At 39.5% G+C, this 19144-nt stretch overlaps 1 long non-coding RNA gene across 1 annotated transcript; it reads left to right on the top strand.

Moving 5' to 3' along the window:
- Window positions 1-2248: 2248 nt before the first annotated feature.
- Window positions 2249-12783, top strand: LOC306818170. The gene is made up of 4 exons (XR_013778141.1): window positions 2249-2308; window positions 2409-2535; window positions 3104-3183; window positions 11908-12783. It is a non-coding gene; the product is annotated as an uncharacterized lncRNA (long non-coding RNA).
- The last annotated feature ends 6361 nt before the right edge of the window (window positions 12784-19144 follow it).

Genomic DNA, 19144 nt, shown 5'->3' on the forward strand with positions numbered 1-19144 from the left:
ACTAATGCACAGTAGTTATTATTCTTGTTTCAGATTCTTATTAAGCCTGTAAACTGCTGGTATTTATCCAGACTGCTGCTGTTCTGCTTCTAGAGGCCTTCAAACTGTACCATACTTTATTTAACTAAAGACAGAATTAATAATCGTTTTATTATACAGTTTTAATGTCTTACATGTTAGGCCTTATGAAATGGGTTGCAAATCATTAATTCAATACATGATAAACAAGGTTGCTTAAAGTCTGAGTCTAGTTGGTTCGAGGAATCAGTAATGTCAGTTATTGTAAGTGAAGAGGTTAGAGATGTGAGAGAGCTGAACATCCCTTAAATCATTTGGCTTAAAATTGCCCATACAATAAGCATTTTTTTTTTCTAATTTGGATATGCATGAACCAATCCTTCTATGGTCAATGCAATAAACAAGTAAAATGAATCACTGAGGCAGTTGAATAAGAGTAAACCTGCTCTCTTTATTTATGATGTGTGCAGTTGATATATTTACTTGGACAGGTCTGACGTCCATTGTCCCACATTTAAGAGACCTGGGACAAGAAGATAGTTGCCAATTCTGGTACAAAACTAAAAACACGCAGTGTTAGAATGACTTTATGACTTGAGGTTTATTTGAATTCAGCACCACCTTTACCCTCTGTGGACTGTAACGAGCTGCAGACAGGAGGATCAATGGAATGATAGACGAAACAACAATAACACTGATGTTTGATCAAAGCCATGTCGTGTTAAAAGCTGATTAAAAGCTGTTCATATACAACTTGCAGTTTTAAATGGCTAACATTATGGCCCAAACATTGAGTGCTGTAATATTTGTAAACCTGCCGGGTAGGTTGACAACAACGACTGCTAGCCATGTCCTACATTTGGCTAATAAGCTAGCTGGCTAACTATTTGACTGTAGCCTCGGTAATCTGAATGAATATCGACTATGATCGTAAACAGCAGCGGTTTGCATGAGATCCAAACATCAATATACATAAATAAATTCAGTGTGCATTGGGTGGTAAACATCGGTTACACATCTGCTCACATGAAACCCGCGCAATACCAAACAAAACAGACACCAGGCCCAGCGGCCTGCGACTCATTCAATGCTATTCTACTCAGTCGATGCGCGCCTACGACACGATTCGCCACAAAAAAAGAAGCCGTAAATGTATAAAATCTTGCAGCAGTCAACATCTAAACAATCTGCATGTTCAGCCCCAGCGCTGCCGGGTTGGATGATGCGGCTGCGCCGGGGCTGAAATAACTGGAGATTGCGCGGTAGGGCACTAACCTCAGAGCGGCTGCGCTACTTCGGGCCTGCGCCGTACAGCGAGAATGGGACCGAGCTTGAATGGAGGACAAGAGAGGGGAGCCAGCACACACACACACACACACACACACACACACATATACATACATACACGCACACAGCGAACAGACCGCTCACAATACTGAGCTGCACTAGTGGTGCCTTCAGGTACACCTCTTTTGTTGCTCGAGCCAATTCAGATGAAGACTTTGGAGCGCGTTTTTAAGTATTTGGGTAAAAAAAAATAAAAAAACGTAAAAGCACCTCTTGATGTGTTTTGTTTCTGTCCTGCTATCAAAGACGCACATTGTGTTGAAAAATACACTTTAAGTGAAAACTTGCCCATATGGCTACAAAACGTTTTTAATTCAGCTGTTTAACAAGCTCTGATTATACAGAATGTACTCTTTATTTAACTTGGCACTGAAATCCCTCTTTTAGTCAAGTGATTCTTGTGTCTTGTAAATGTTTTGTTTGTAGTGTTTTTATGCTCTCATGTGCAAGACAAATTCCAGGGGCGATAAAAGGTTTTCATCCATTCAATTGCACGTTATCTTCTTAAAGTTATTTGTAGATTTAAAAAAAACGTTTCAATGTTCAAATTCAACATTGAAAGGAACAAAAACAATATTAAACAAATTAAGTTGTCATCATATTTCTTACACAAAAAAATTCTAAAAACTGTAATTAGAGTTGTCAACAATCAATCAAATTATCAGAAGAAAAAAAATGCTGCAAATAAAGGTGAAATAACCTTATGTTTAAATATTTGCAACTGTCTTCAATTCTAATAATAAACTAAGATGTTATATATTATTGTATTACAGTTCAGAAGAAATGTTTTTCTAATGTTCCCAAATCGGTCATATTTGTACTGTAAATAAATTTCCGATTGTTCCGATTTTTCTTGAATGTCACACAATACCCAGCAAACCACGCCCATTAGAACAAACTATCGCACTACAGGCAGCTGCTTCAGACGGCCCGCTTCACTAAGGTAAAGTTAATTGATGCTTGGCTTGAAAAATAAATATAAAACAAACATGACGCTTAACATTATATTTCCAGAGTTTAAAAATGTGTTTACTTAATTTTAGTGTCACTGCTGCCAAATTTCGACCAAAACAAACTTGACGTGTAATGTCTCATGAGCACCTGGCTGCAATCAGCGATACCCCTGTGACGTCATGCGCCTCAGCATGAAACTGTTGGTTTCCCCATGAGGTTAGAGATGACTTGTTTACACTTCTATATACTTCTATATAACAAAAAACAAAACAAAAAAACATGAACTTGGACTGGGAAATAGCCCAAGGTTTTGTGATTTAGGCCTAAAAATGTAAATAAAATAAAGTAATTTCTTATGTGTATTTGTTACCTCTTGCTCAACGAATTCAGGTATAACATGAAACTGCCCAGCTTTAAGAAAACCCTTATTCCATGATTTCAAATTTCACCTATGCAGAGATTTTGTTTTGCTTTAAATAGAAGGATTTTTTAAATCATCCTCTAATAGACAGAATAGGGTGGAGAAAATCCCACATTAACTGTAATGGATCTCACAACAATAGTAGCCTACCCTTTCAAAACAACACTTTTAAAACTAAACATTTAAAGGCTTCTATTATACAAGTAGCCATAGGCCTACGACTTGTATAGGAAGTTTAGAGTACTTGTAGGTAGGAGGGCCTTACGAGGTATAGAAATGTGTTTACAGTCGTAATCTTGCAGTTTACAGTTTGCTGGGTTGCTCTGATGATGTAAATGTCCCTAATTGCTGTACTCCAAACAGGTGTATGGAACGCCTGTGATGGGCAACTTTTGGTGATTTTAGAAGATGGCAAGCTCCACAGCAAAGCTGATGAAAGAACAGTGAGTGTCTGAATGTTTAATCTTGGACTACTTTATTTAGACTAATGCAAACACACAATATAGACATGACTAACACTACATAATTAGTCTAAATTTTCCTTTTGAAACTGGCCCCTGCAGTCCAAACTCCAAACACACCACTAGGGCGCAGTGCTGCATTAAAAATGGCACTTTACACAGCTGTAACAGGAGATGACAGTGAGGCATCATTGATGTGCCCCTCTGCAGGTGCCCTGGCATATTTTCAAGATGATGGATGTTTTACATTAGTGTGTGTTGACAGCAGCTTATGTTTGTGTCTCACTAAATGTCAGCAAGTATCATATTCAAAAATCTGGCAAGTGAGCTGCAGAGTGTGACTTCACAATTTACAGCTTTCATACTGTGTAACTGACCTTCACACTACCATAGACTGTTTCACTGTCGTGTCTCAGGATACTGTCTCATCAATACAATGTCCCATAATGCTATATGGTGAGCAGGTTCTGAAATTGATTATTGTACTTTACACTTATTTACATGAAACCCAACTAAGACAAAATATACTTTTTTGGGAGTTTTCATTTGAAAACTCCAGAATCAATAAATACATGTGTTGCTCCTACCTCAATAGCTTTACTTCAGCCCCATGACCATTTAATAAGATGAGTTGGTAACTTGCATTCTTGTCTATAGAGACTCTTTACGTAGTTGGAGCTACTGTAAAAAGTAGTTATTCTGCCTTTGTTTAATTTATTTCTCAAGGGCACTGCAGGGAAAAACAGTTTCCACTTGGTAGAAACATGATGGTGTGACTTAGATGAAGTAAAAAAAAAAAAAAAAAAAAAGCAGAGGTTAATGAACCAAGTCCTATTATTTGCTCCTGTTCTGCGTTCTCCTCCGTGTGCTATGGTTGGGTATAGATAAGGCTCACAGCCTGGGGCTCTGGAATCAATAATGGATGTAATTGGTGAGGAGGAAGTGAGGATAATTGAAGGTAATTGTGTGGACCATCACAAGCCTGGAAGAGAGGTCAAGACAAGGAAGGAAGAGGAGTTTGCAGGAATAGGGACAAAAAGGATGTTCAAGTCTTCCTGTACCTACTGCACATAGTAGTACATCACTGTGCTAGAGGCCCCTCAGCCTTGTTGACACAAAAGCCTCATCTGAAAAATATTGTACGTTAAACTATATGATCCTTAACCTCGATAGCAAGGTTTGATTTATTCTGCTTTAATGTTGTTGACAGCAACAAGTTGAATTCAATTCCTGCAGTGTTGGTAGAAAAATATGAAGTGAGATGTTTTGCCTTCTGTCTCCCATGTGTGTAGCAGCACGAATCAGCCCTGTTTGGGGATGTGTGCATGTTGTATCCAGTTTGCAGATGTCTTATTATGTCTGAATGCGTGAGCTCAAACTTGTTCAAGAGTTGTTGCCATTTGGAACTGCAGGTGTTTTATTATTCATGAAATATGTTCTTAATTTGGAAATCTGTGTATAAAGTTTCTTGGTTGTCAGGTAAATATTCAGTCTGATTAGTCTGAATTCACTTTTTTTGTAGTTTTGCTGGCTAGAGGATGATGTGGCTGACCAATTTATACATTTACTTTCTCGTTCTCATAATGTATCTTCGTACAGCCATGTTATCGTGTTTCTGGAACCACTTCTTGCTTAAGGGCACGTCATAAATGTTTGAATGTTTGCGGTTTAATGCATAAGCTTATTTGTCTGAATTATTTTAGCCAGATGAAATCAAAGTGGGCAAATGTTAAACTCCACAGCCACAAGGGTGCAAGTGCAGCTTAAAGTCAAGCTTAGATGTTAACAGTAACTGGCACACCCGGCATTCCTTTGGTATTATCTGTCCGCCTCAGATCAATGACGGGTGTGTATTCCAAAGAATACTGATTGAGTCGATTTGTTTGATATTCAAGGATATTCCTTTCCCAGTTTCCACAGTTACGGGAGTCCATACACTTGATTAAAGCAGGATCAATATCCTACATGGTCAACAGGGGGCACTGCAGCTCCATGCATTTAGCCCAAACTAACCTGCTGTAGAAACTTTTCTGCTGCTCTGCAGAGTCATGCCTGCTGAATGATATGACACATTCATTCATATTTTACTCTGAGAACATTCAAAGATTACTTCCATCTAGTAGCTCGGAGCAAAATTAATCCAATATCTGTGCTATGTTATCTTTCTGTGGATTTTATCGAACATGGGCAGCGTTTTTTTGCAGTTGGAGTCATTTTAAGTTGCAGAGAGCAAATTTATTTTGTGTTGCTTTTAAATAAATGACGAGACTTATCTCGTGTAAAATTGAAGCCGTGAACCTTGTGAGAGTAACTCCACTGCACAAACTGCTTCTTTGACAGTGTGGATTTTAAAATTTTGTGAAGATAATTTTGAACTGCTTCACTGAAAATTGGGATGTACAAAGTCAGATCTATCGCTGATTGATGATCTCAGAACTTTCTACACTCACAACAATTTTAGACCCAGATCAATATTTGTATCTTATCTCTTTAAGAAGCATTGTCCCTTCAATGATTTGCTCAAAAGTGAATTAATTTCATATGCATATGAGGCTCTGCACCACCATCTGCTTGCCTGTGATAGGTTACTTTGCCAACTTACTGCAGAGTCACAAAACAAGTATAATGCAAAGACTATGCTATGATGAAACTTCTTTAAAAATTCTTTCTTCTTTTTTTTCTTTTAGCGGGGACTTTTAAAAATGGTCTTTGCTCATTTTCCAAAGCAACTGATAGCCAACCCTAAATCACAATCTGTGTGTTTTTATTGAAATCCTCCTATATCTCTGTAACTAAAAATGAGGCTTGGAGTCAATATTAATAGATGTAGATTATCTAAGGTGCATGGGAACCAGTACAGCTCTTAATATTGATCACACATTTTGGCTCTATTATCTGTGTTACCTGCTGCAGGATATGTTTGTTCATTTTTCAGTCCGACCATCTGCTCTCCCACTCTCCTCCACTCTCCCTCTGTCTTTTCTTGTAATGCATTATTTGTCAGTGTTATTTAGTCATTGCAAGATGAAGACAGTGGTTCAAAACAGAGCGAAACAGAGCCAGGTTTTTTATATGAGATAATCAAGTCAAGCCATTGCATTAATTACCTCACTTCACTACAGCCTGTTGTCCATAGAAAGGGTAGAGATGATGATGATAAAGCAGGAAACAGATGATGAAGGGGGGGAAAAAAGCAGAGATTGTAAAGGAAAGACGGTCTGAAATCACTTTCATTGAGTGTGTCTGCAAGTTTCTCTCTTTCCTCCTTCGCCATGTGTTCCCTTGTTTAATTGGAAATGAGCTGTAGGTAATGAACCTGTTTATGGTCTCATTACTACAAAATGCTGTATGAGCGCAAGTTATTGTGGACATCAATGACAAGAGCTGTGGAGAGTGTTTCTTTGAAGGTAAAATTGCGTTGCCATGAATGTTCATATGTTGATGTACAAAGATATATCTCAGGTGGTCTTTGATGTCTCATCACACATGCCTATTATTGTGACCAAGAAAAGTGGGCCCCTGTCGCCTTGTGTTATTCCACAAGTGCTTGGTGTAACGCTTGATGAATAAGGGAGTAGCCGCTTCAAGATAATCCGTCGTATACGGTATGTTGAGAGCTACAGGTTTTTACTGCAAGGCTCAACATCTAGAGTGTGCTGGGCATGCTCTGTTAATGGTGCAATAACTGATAACAACAGAGGAAACATACCGCCTGCTGTGCTAGGAGGAGAATGTGACATGGTCAGATATTGACGGTGGAAATGATGTTTTGTCATAGTCATTGTTATTCCGGCATGGTAGGGTTTGAACCCTATTCCAAACATCGGACATGAATAGCTAAAAGAAGGGGACACATGACAATCTGCTTCTATAACAAGGCTGTTTTTGGTCTTTATCCATGTGCTGGGTAGATATCTCTGCTCTACATGTGTCGCATTGTCTGCATTATCACAACCTAACCAGCCAGTTGCAGTATTTTACTTTCAGCAGCCTCTATTAAGCCTAGCTGAGTTCTCATTTAATAAGTAATACTCAGCATGAAACGCTACGACCTTTATTCTGATGAAGCCGGTAGCATCTAACACATGGGAAAAGATGCATCTGCTTTAAATGAAAGAATCCATAGTTCGGTGGTTGGAAGAGGTGTGTTTTGATGCAGTGAGTCACTCTATCATACTGAATGAAACAATATTTTCTTTCACTTCAAGACTTCTACCTCAATACTCTTGAGTTTTTGGTGCAATTTTCTTTTGCAATTCAGCAGCAGGGACAGTTTTCACTATGGATGTGTGTCGTGTTGAGGTTAGATTGTAATCATGTCCTTCTGTAGATGTGCCACACTACAATTCAGCGTTTCACCACAGAACCCATTTCCCCATTAAATAGTATATTTACTGTGTCTCCAATGCCATTTGTCTTTACAGTAAAGTCTGCTTCAAACCACATCCAATGGCATTATCTCAGCCAATAGTCCCTGATGTGGATCCATTTGAAGCTAGAGAAAAAGAGCTGACGAGAGGTGAAAAGTAACTCTGTTTTTAAAGGCCATCCACTTTTGCTGTGTGTGTGTGTGTGTGTGTGTGTGTGTGTGTGTGTGTGTGTGTGTGTGTGTGTGTGTGTGTGTGTGTGTGTGTGTGTGTGTGTGTGTGTGTGTGTGTGTGTGTGTGTGTGTGTGTGTGTGTGTGTGTGTGTGTGTGTGTGTGTGTGTGTGTGTGTGTGTGTGTGTGTGTGTGTGTGTGTGTGTGTGTGTGTGTGTGTGTGTGTGTGTGTGTGAGCGAGCACGCTTGTGCCGTCCTTTCTCTAATTGACCAGCTGTGGCTACGTGTTCTGACTCTTTAACACCAGCATTGATCTCTAGCTGTTTTAAAACGGGGCCTCGTTGCTTTGCTTGTACTCTTCGCTCCAACTGTTCATGGCACCTCTAAAGAGGGATAAGGAAATGTTGGTGACTGTGATTGTGGTCTGATGATGAATACAAGAAAGAGGGAGGTATATTGAAGGAAGCAGAAAGTCATCTAGGGAATAGATGATCAGAAACGGCAAGATGGGTTTGTTTTGACACGTAATGAATCCGAGGTCTTCATGAAAACAATTTACAAGATAAATTGGCTATCATCTCAAACTGATATTCAGGAGTTTAATGTGCGCTGATTCAGTACATTGATACAAGCACAAATAAAATGCTTAAGAGTCCCACAAATCCCACGACTGTTCCTACATTTCTTAAGTGACAAGCCGAGTACATACCGTAATAACACCTCGGCTATTTTTTTGTTGGACAGCTTCTTTTTCTTTGTGCCATATAAAAGCAAAAACCTGAAAACCAAATACATTTGTAATTACCATAGCTGCAGGCTAAGGTCACAGAGTCAGGTACTCTCAAACTTGGCTGGCTTTGAATGCATGCTTAAGCACATTTTCAAGGAGAGAAACTTGTGAAAGTATTGGTTAACAGATTCCCATCGTTATTTAGTCGATGTAAAGATGGCATGATGCCAAACATCCCACACCTCTGAGTTTCTCTTGCTCTCTTATATTATACAAACTTTGACCTTTCCTCCTCCAGGACTCTCCCTCTGAGTTGTGGGCCGGGGTCAAGTCCATTAAACATGACTTAATAAGCTGCTGAGCCCCCTCTGCTCACCTGCCTCTGCAGGTCCATGGGAGGTCTGAAGTGTCAGCAAAGTCAGAGTCTAGCCCTGTCAGCAGCGTCCAAAGTTTGTCCTGCACCTCTCCCTTCATCATAAACGACATATTGAGCCTTACTGAGTAGCTGTACTCCAGATTAAAAGTTTGATATTGGCCTGCACAATCAATGTGTTATTGTTATCATTGGATAAGCATTCACAATAAACACTCTGCAAAAGTCTGAATTTAACACAATAAATAATTAGAAAAAATAAGAAATTATGTCATAATTGCAATTCATATGGCAATTCTTTTTCACTTTTTCACTCAGCATTTGGACATTGAACAGTACTAAGCAGGCATGAGGATAATGGCCATGCTGTCTCACTATTTCAAAGCATCTTCAGGAAGCTACAGCAAGCTATCATCAACCTCTGATGAAAATGTGATTGGAGTTTTGGATGGATGGTGTGTTGTCTTTAGTTCTGCAGGCTAATTGGCTTCAGGTTTACCATCGACCAGATTAAAGAGCTTATAAAAACCTTCTAATGCTCATCATAATTTACAGAAGTTCTTTGTTGTGATTTTGTTTGGAAATTGTTTAATCGGTCAGTCTTCCTGTGAACCTGAGTGAAATGCAGAAGTTTTATCATATGGGTGGATTAGTTTGCTTAAGTGCAGAGGTGTTGTATAGGGACATGTGTGCTGTGCTTGTTTTTATAAGACTATGTCTGATTAGTTTGTGTAACATACATGTTAACGTTTCTGTTGTGAAATAGATGAATTGCAACGTTGCAAAACTACGCCAGTGTTTATTTCTCAGCCTCTGCATATTGACTGACGTTCTTGGATACCTATATGTATATGTAGAAAGTGTGTTTTCCTTTTTAACTACAGCCTACTTACATGAACCAATAACTTAACTTCATCATATAGTATGGTTTAATAACATACTCATCATCCTTTTACTTTAGATTTAGCCTTTGCATTAATACAATTCATTCTCCACTGTACAGTAAATGATACTGTCACATCTGTTCTAAAAGCACTAAATCAAAATTAGCATTGCACATGACAAAAAGCTCCTCTTATACGTGATTCCTTTCCTCCATATTTAGCACAAGAGTTTGTTCTGCAGTGTCTTACTCCTGTGAGTCAATGCATTTTTAATGTGGACTTATTTTCAACTGAATAATTTAGTGCATGGTCAGCAGCAGGGGTGATCCAGAATCTATCAGATGGGCAGAAAGAGCACAGTGGGTAGATCCAGCTCAGGAAGTTTGAATGGGCATGAAAATGCATAGGTTAGCACTGAGATCAAGTCCACACAGAGTCTCACTGTGGAAGTGCTGCACCAGTGTAATTAAAAACAGCTAGGCTGCTAGTTTATGGCCAAAATCCTAATCAGGATTATTTTGATTGATTTTGAGATCCTGGGTATTAAACATGATTGCTCATTGATTTAACAACATCCACATCACAAGCGGTTAACTTAAAGACCCCGAGCACTTTGAAAAGTGGACAAAACCTATGATCAAGATGACAGTGAATGTTTAATCTCCATTATCTTGCTTCCATGATTGTGGGAAACCAAAATTAAAATTTGAACTTGATTCATCGCCCAACCCTAACAGGTACCTCTTTGTCTTCAAATAAATCAGTTTGTCTGTAAATCTATGTGTGAGGAGTAACAATCTGATCTTTCTTGTTTATTCCAGTTTTATAGTCTACTTTAAGTAGTCAGCTGCTATGTACAAAAATCATGGGCTGGTTTACTTTCTCTGGCCACGCCTCCTCTAAGCACACAGACGGGACTGTATTCATTTGTTTTATTGTGTTGGAGCATTATGTTAATATGTACATTGCCAGGCTCTGGAGGGTGAGTGAGCCCGTGGGGCTGATTGGAGCATACAAAGAGGGCAATTTAACAGCCAGCCATGAATGCCCGGTAACATATGTCAGGTTGTCACACACACACACACACGCACACACACACACAAGTGGACATCAACATCATCATGCAGGAGAGCAAGTAGACCCATCTGTGCAAGGGGGGACCCAGGCATCCAGGGGGCGTTGTCTCTTTCATTTACCATGACCGGGTGCTGAGTATGAACCCATTCTGTGTGAATGTCCTGTTATTAATGAGGGCTCTTTTGGTGCAAGCAGACACACAGGGCTACTGCTTAGCAGCGTGCCCTCAGCCGATGTGAATAACAAAAAGGAAGAGTGGGATCATTAGGCCCCCGGACGCCCAAGGGGTCCACCACTTTAATCATGTTTGTGTAATGAATGCAGCTGCTGTGAATCACTGCTTATTCATAATGTCGGCACAATGCAGTCGTAATGTGGTATTAATGTTGCTCCTGCCCTGCCAGAGGTGCTGCGTGTCTGTGTATGTAATCGAGGTAATTGAGATGGTGTCAGCTTTTATTTCTCATGGACACTGGCCCTTGTGTTGATTGGATAGTGGTACAATGTTATGACAAGGCCTGAGGTCATTCTAGATGGATCATCACTCTAGGATTTCCCTATTCTGCTATGAGAAGGAGAGATGATCATTTAGAAAAGTCATAAATATCTGTAGTTGGGTCACTACACATGTACTGTGTCTAGGCCCACATTATTGGGATCTAATAATGATATGTTCTGTATAAATAACTTCAACACTTGAATCTCTCGTTCACTGATTTGTAAAGAGAGATTTGACTCTCAAAATTCTCATCCCCAAAGTAATTTCTTATTTCACACTGAATGTTTTAGTCCCTATGTATTCCGTTGAGAGGGAAAAGGCCTTTAAATAAATTCTGTCACTATGCAGAGTGGGGAATTTAGTTTTGATTTAGCTTGAGGTTAAGAAACACATTTTGATCTGAGACCACCACTCTTTCTTCTTTTGGCTCTTAACCAACCACGGGAGGTTGTGTACCTACAACCATAATAACTAATGTCCAAAGCTGAGATTTGTTTCCTAATGCTTTGACTTGAACACTGGCGTTGTCTGCTTCCATGTAGTCTCCCTAAAGCATGTGTGATCATGTGCCAAATAAGTGACCTTTTCCTATTTGTCTTCCTCAGAGGGGGCTGCACCAGCGCTGAGCGTTGTCCCCAGCTGTTAGGCTTATAAAGCGCCCCTGGAAAACAGCTTGTCACTCATCTTTTCATGTTCTCACTATGCCTTACTACTTGGAACAACAGGGGGAATCTCTACACGCCAACATGTCTAAATCTAAATGAAAATGTCTTATCATGTCATGAACCCAGCCTTGTGTGCCAAGTGCACTTTAGCAAATATTAAAGTCCGTCAGCCTCTCCTTTTCTTCTCTGTGGAGCCAGTACGTCTGAACTCTTTGAAGGAAAGAGAGCAAAGGCTGCTGTCCTAAATCCTACCTTTTGTAAACCCAGTTACGGCTTCGTGCTGATAGAAGTACAGAGATGTTAGCTGCATTTCTATCAAGATTTCTGCCTATTTGCATATGCAGAGAATGAAATCATTGTTGTCATTTTATTAAAAAGGGGAAATCCCCCTCAGGCAAACACCAAAAAAAGAGCCAATTTTGATGGCAGACATGCCTTCATGATCAGCTTTAATAGGCAATTTTACTGGGGAGCTGCATTGAAGTGGAGCACATTAAGAAACTGCTTTAAGTGGCTCATAAACTGCTCACAACCTCCAACACTCATCATCATCACTATCATCATCATCATTTACCCAGACAGAGACAAAACAATCCGTTTTGAGTATTTTCTCCCCTATTTCCCCCCCGACAGTCTACTTTGGTTTTGAAGTTGGTTATGATGTTGATCTTGTTGTGTTTTAACAGGTCTTCATCTTTTTGTGTTTTTTTATTTGAGAGAAAGGTGTCTGTGACAAATTAGATGACTATCAGACATATCACAGATCTGGTGTCACTTTTAAACTTTATTGTTTCTGTCTCAGTTTGTTTATCAGATGTTTTTGTAAAAAAGTGAAAAAGCTGTATAGAAACAGATTTAGTTTTTAAGACAAGAGCCTTCATGAGGGGGATTAAGGGGCTTCCACTGAGGCCAAAGAACTATCATGGTACCATGGACAGCGCCACTGAGAAAAACGTCCGTCCATCCATCCATGGTTAAAATGGTCTTTATTGAAGTAAGTATTAGTTAATCATATTGAAGTATTATTTAAGTAGTGTTTTTAAAACACAACAGAAAAGCAGAGAACAAAATACATACCATCTGATTGCTTATTATTATGACATCGCTGTGTAAAAAGACAACAGGCATGTTCCAGATGTAGGAAAGAGCTGAGGTTGCATGGCAACTAAATCTTCAAATGTTAAAACCGTCACGGAAAAATCAATAATTTGCTAACTGGTGAGGCCACATTCTGTGAACAGATTTGAATGTGCAGATACTGTGATTCAGGCCTGATAGAGCTGGCAGAGTTCCTTGGTTGGCAAATGACACAATTTCAATGATTTATCAGAGAAGGTCACAAACTCACAAATGTCGAGCAGTTAACTGGTTTACATAAAGCATGTTGCTGGGCCTTTGAAGCTCTGCAGATAATTTAATTTGACTGATGAAATCCTCCATTGAAGAACACAGTATTTGCACTTTAAAAGATCAAATGTTTATGGAAAGAATTTAACATCCAAAATGCTCTTACCGTTGTAATGCAAGTTGTGTTAAAGCCTGTTGAAAAGGGAAAAACTAGATTAAGCTTTTGGATGTTTCATAACTGTATGTGATTGAACCTTAAGAATGAGCAGAAGACCAGTGTTGTTCATGTACTCAGGATGTCACAATAAGTTCGATTGTATTCCAAATTGGGAATGCACTACAACCTCATTGTAATGTCATGAAGAGTGTAACAGTAGGTGGTTTCAGACACAGTCTTGCAGTCTTGAGTAGGTAAGAAGCCACTGGATGTAAACTCAACTGGCCATATTTTTTTTTACTATTATGCGGTTGATGACTGGCCACACTCACCACATCTGGAGCTGTGATGCCTTAATTTGGTTATAAACAGCAGCAACAGGTAAATAAAGCTGTTAATAATATAGGTATCATGGTAAGTTACATGATCAAATGCAGTGATGAGCAGACAGTGGTAATTATGCATTATTCAATCTTTTCTCTAAAAATAGCCCTCACCATCTGCTGGGCCTGTGAAATGAATCCCCATGTTTTTTTTGTTTTTTTCATTTTGTAGATAAATATCATCAGCCAGGAGAAGGTGCTTTGCTCATTTTCCCATCCAACTGTTGTTAATTGGTGACTAAATGAGAGACTTAACCTTTGTTAAAAAGCCATGTGTTCGTACAGTACCTGGATGCAAGCTGTTGTCCATTTTTATGAGTTTGAGAGAGCAAAAAAGGGAGGGAAACATGGGGAAAAGAATGATGCCAAAGTATAGAAGAGGCTAAGATGAGGAGCAATAGAGGGAAAGGGCAACTTTTCACTTGGCCTCCATCCAGCCCTCATATCGGCTGTCTGTTGAGCTTTTTCAAAGGCAATTTATTTTTAGATATTTCAAAAACTCATTTGAAAGCGATTTTCACTCTATAGCTACAGCCCTTGCCTTCGCTCTCCTCCCTCTGCACCAGCCTCAACCCTCTCTCATGTGGCACCCGATGTGTCGCAGAGCCCATTCCTTGGCAGTCAGCACAGTTTTGATTTAATTCTGAGGGCCATCTGTAATACCCTGCAGGACACAGAGGGCCTGTAGCCCTGCACACCAAGCCTCTCTATCTCACTATCTGCCTTTCTTTTCCCACTGCTCTCTCTGGACCCTACCTTTTTCTTTCTTCTTCACTATCAGCAGCCCCCCAAAACCACCGATCAACACCCCCCCCCCCCGGCTCTAGTGCCCCACTGTGGGACTGACAACACATCTCATACACGCAGGGATAATGGGATTGCAGAGCTTCAAAGATTTTCCCCAGGTGGAAAAAAGACGTTAGACTCAGAACCATGACAGCAACTAAATGCAGTCATGTTCTGGATTGTTGTTTGGTATTTAAGTCATCTGTCACGTTTCACTGAGCACATCGCCTTTAAGCCGTAACCTCATTAAAAAGCATTAAAGCCACTGTTTTTCTTCAAATGAATTTATTTTGGAAAAATTCCCAAATAGCATTCTGTACTTCCATCTCTACCAACAAACTGTCTTGTATGGAGAGAAATTAAATGTGGATTGATTGATGATGAGTTTATCAGAAATGAAATGATTTTGCTTACTGAAAATCGCCCTCGTTTCGGAACAAGCTTTATCTGCTTGGCATTTCGCCTTGATTATATTTTCGTTTCTTTGCTGCAGCGTCTGCTTGTGTTATATGTGCTGGTTTGAATCGCGTCCAATCGCTTAATTGTATCAACATAAAACACCAGCTCCCCACCCAGAAATGTCCCCTTTCAACTGAAACAAACCAAAACATCAAAGTACAGGCAGAGAACAGGGTCATTGCAGACGCAGTCACCACCAAACACGTGGATGTCCAAAAGTGATAATTGAATGGCATTACTTTTCTATTTTCTATTTTATACTCAAGAAAAACATCTATGGCGGATAATGCTTATTATTGAAGAATCTGAAGGTGGGGGTCAAGATTATTAGTATGAGAAGCATTCCTGTCTAGTTTGTGGTGGTGGTTTCCAGACTTCAGAGTCTGAACTAAACCACTACCTCTACTCTGTGTCTCTTCTTGTTCTGTCGTTCCAACCACAACAGAGCCAAACATTTCTGATACAAGTTAAAGATTCTGGTGCCGTGGATACAGTATTCCAAAATACAACTTTGTGATCAATGTAATTTAACTTAGACGATTCATATCAACTGTGTCATCTTGCTCTGCCATTGAGCACACATGGGAACGTCTTGAAATAGGACTTCCTGATGCTTGAAAGGTAAATGTCAGTGTTCTGAACTTGCGCAGAAGTTTAAAAAGAACATATCTTTGCTGCTGAAAAGTTACACTAACTAGGTGGAAATATCTTTCCTGGACATTGCTCTCCACAGGCTGATTGGAACTTACCCTGCGAGTGTCTGACTGTCAGGGTAAAGCAGTTTGGCGCTCGGTTGACTCTGTAAGCTCTGGTCAGAGATAAGCACCTGGCTGGAGAGCTTTTCCATTTCCTCCCAAAGCACCCAATCAAGTAGTGGCTGCAACTCTGCACTAAAGAGACCTAAATACTTCTTGCTTGTCCTGCCTCTGTCTCCCTCTCCCTTGTGGAAATCTCTCTGACTCTCACCTTCATACTGTCTCTGTCTTTCCAGCTCCTTCAGTCTCTTTTTTAACTCTGTCTGACTCCTATCCCAAAGAGCTTCAGTTATTGTATCCAGCGCTTTTTATAGGTCACATTGTCGCCTTCAAATATTAGATTATGTGACCAATACTCTACTTTCTAGTATGTGTCCGTGGCTATTGTTTATGACCAGACCAATTTAAAGCCACTTGGGGAGGAAGTGGTTATCTGCCAAACGTTGGCTGACTGTGGTAGCTAAGGGTTATGACATCACTGTGGATTATTAGAATGATCAGGGGACCACAGTGGCTGTAGTCCTGCATGACCTGATCCAAACACAAAGACTGTATCTGCCTTTGCACTCTTATCGTACCTATTTAGTGGTCATTCAAATGTTTTACCCCTTTTCAGGATTTTTGTTTCTCTGCCAAAACATTTGAAGCAATTTGTCTACATGCATATGCCCACCCATGATCATTCTTTAGCTCATGAGTCGCAAATTCTAAAGGATGGATATAAACGTAGATGAGTAAGAGGAGGATTTTTGAGGCTTTAAGATAATTGAGATATGGATTATGCAGTAGCGGCAAATGCCATCTGATTATTTTTCAAATATGCTTGGCCTTTACAGGTAATTGCAATGAATGAAATGATGAATGGGCGGAAGTCTTTAGATTAAATTTTCCTTGTCGTCTGCATTTATTTTTAATTACATAGCCTTCTGCTAAACAGCATTGCTCAGTAAACATTAAAACCCCCAAAAACTTTGTTAGACTTTTTTTCCTATGCAGAGAAAGTTTTCAAAATATTACAATGGCACTTAATTAGGTGAAGTTTTTTTTGCCCAAAGAGAGATCCAAGCGGTCATTCAAAGTGGAAACAATGTCATATAATAACGAATATGTTCACAATCAAGATTGTCCTTTCTGCCAACATTTGTCTCATCATCCTAATGACCAGGATTTCTATTTTTCTTCTACTCTTTTTTTCTTGACATTGTCAGGGAATGTCTATGAAAGTGCTGACTCAGCATTGTATGATAGGCTGGCTGGATAGTTAGTCTTGCTGGTGACCTTTGCTGCTCCTCTGATGTCCATAACAAATTGCCCCAGGGTATCGGCGTGATCATGCAGTGGCAACACAGCACATGAATATAAAAGTGTGTGTATGTGCGTGCGTTTTAATTACAGTTCTCTGTGTCTTTTTTTAACAAGAAAATCAACACTGTCCTGCACATTTCAATTAATTACAGATTCCCAATGAACTACCGTGTGTGTGTGTGTGTATACCTTGCTGTGCCAAGCAGCAATAATTAATAACTGAAAAGCCCACAAAAACATGCATTGTTGCTTTTCTGTGGCTGGAGGCCCAATTTTAAATTACAGGTGTGTGCACATTCATGATTGCCAGTATTTACCTTTTTGTCCCCCGTACAGTAATCAGTGGCTTTAGTTATTAATGTGTTTAAATATGTGATTTATTGAGTGCAAATGGTGTATTGGTCAAACTGTAAGTGGCTGTGTCATCCAAGAGTGCTGCAGGGGTTGTAATTCCCTCCCTGTTCAATACATACTCTCCGCTCTTGATAAACAAGCTGGTCGGAGCAATTTGCTGCAGAAGCAGGATTTTATAGTGTGTGCTTGGTGTGCCTTTATGTGTGTGTGTGTGTGTGTGTGTGTGTGTGTGTGTGTGTGTGAAAGTGGCGATACATTAGTTAACACAGAGATGTGCATGTTTAAAAAATTCTGAAATGATTTTGAATCATTAATCTGCCATGTAAAATTGCATACACATACGGCAGTGAAGCACTAAAACACTGTCAGCTCTTCTATCCAGACCTGAAAGGCTTTTTCACAGTCAGAGGCACACATATGGACCTATGAGACCTCATCACATCCTGAGCTCAGCATGATAGATGAGGGCTCTTATTGTTGAGCCAAGATAGCTAGCTTGCACCCTTGCCCCACCCTACAAATCTGCGCCACACATCCACTTTGCTGCTGTCGCAGCAGTGCATTGGCACACACTCTCAAAGTTCCAAGGGCATCGATTCCACTTGGCTTCATTAATATGTATTGGAAATTATTTTCCATTTTGTTAAGGCAAGTCTTGCTTCCCTGAAGGTTAGCTCCAGTAACAGAGTATGCAAGTGTGTGTATGGTCTTAGCTGTACCAAATACTGTAGAATTGTTGTAATCATGTATCATAGGCGTTAAAGTCTTGCAGAACAAAAAAAAAAATGCTTCATGCTTCTAGATTTTTTTTTTCCTTCAATTTCATTAGCATATCTTTAAGATCGATATTACAAGAGAAGCTGTTTGGTGTTTAAGTGATGACTCCCCTAAAATTTAACTTTGACCATGATTGGCTCCAATGAATCTATTCAAAACTGAAATTCAAAAATTTAAATGTTACTGTTGTTGATTGAGGTTTCGTGGGCCAAGACTCCAGTTAAACCTTTAAAAAAAATCTGCATTTGTCAATAACGTCATTATTTGAATCTGCAGCTTACTTTGCAGCTCACTTATGTGAAGTTACCCAGAGCAAATTAGTAAAGCATTAGAAATGGTTGGGATTTCTCTGGCCAATACCGAGCCCTCAGAAAAGCTTGAATCTAAACCACTTCTTTCATGCCGCTGATACCCCTCCTGAATAGAGTTGTACTGAATGTTGCTCTTGTTTGTGAAATGACTATATCCAGAGCTGGATCATATCAGTTTTATCCTAATAATGTTACTCTGTAACAACTACAACGAAGCTTGAAATTAGCTGGTTTCTGCAAGCTGCTGCCTATTCTTTGCCAAATATGAGATGAGATGAAATATTGTTTCCTAGAAGTAAAAAAACAAACAAACAATGACTCTAGTTGAAGTTATGTCTGTTCTCTGAAGAATGATCAAGTCCATTTTACTTGTCCAGAAGAGACTTAGTAAAGACAGAGCCCCGCAATATGCACCAGGTGGTTTCTTTGTCAGATGGCTTAATAACAGTAATAAGATGGTACTTTATATATTCTCGACCTCATCTTATTTTCAGGTTGGGGAAAACATTATTAAAGTTCATATGTCTAGCATAATGAAGTTAT

The sequence above is a fragment of the Symphodus melops genome (genome assembly GCF_947650265.1).
Source record: "Symphodus melops genome assembly, chromosome: 22".
In the NCBI taxonomy this organism is placed as follows: domain Eukaryota; kingdom Metazoa; phylum Chordata; class Actinopteri; order Labriformes; family Labridae; genus Symphodus; species Symphodus melops.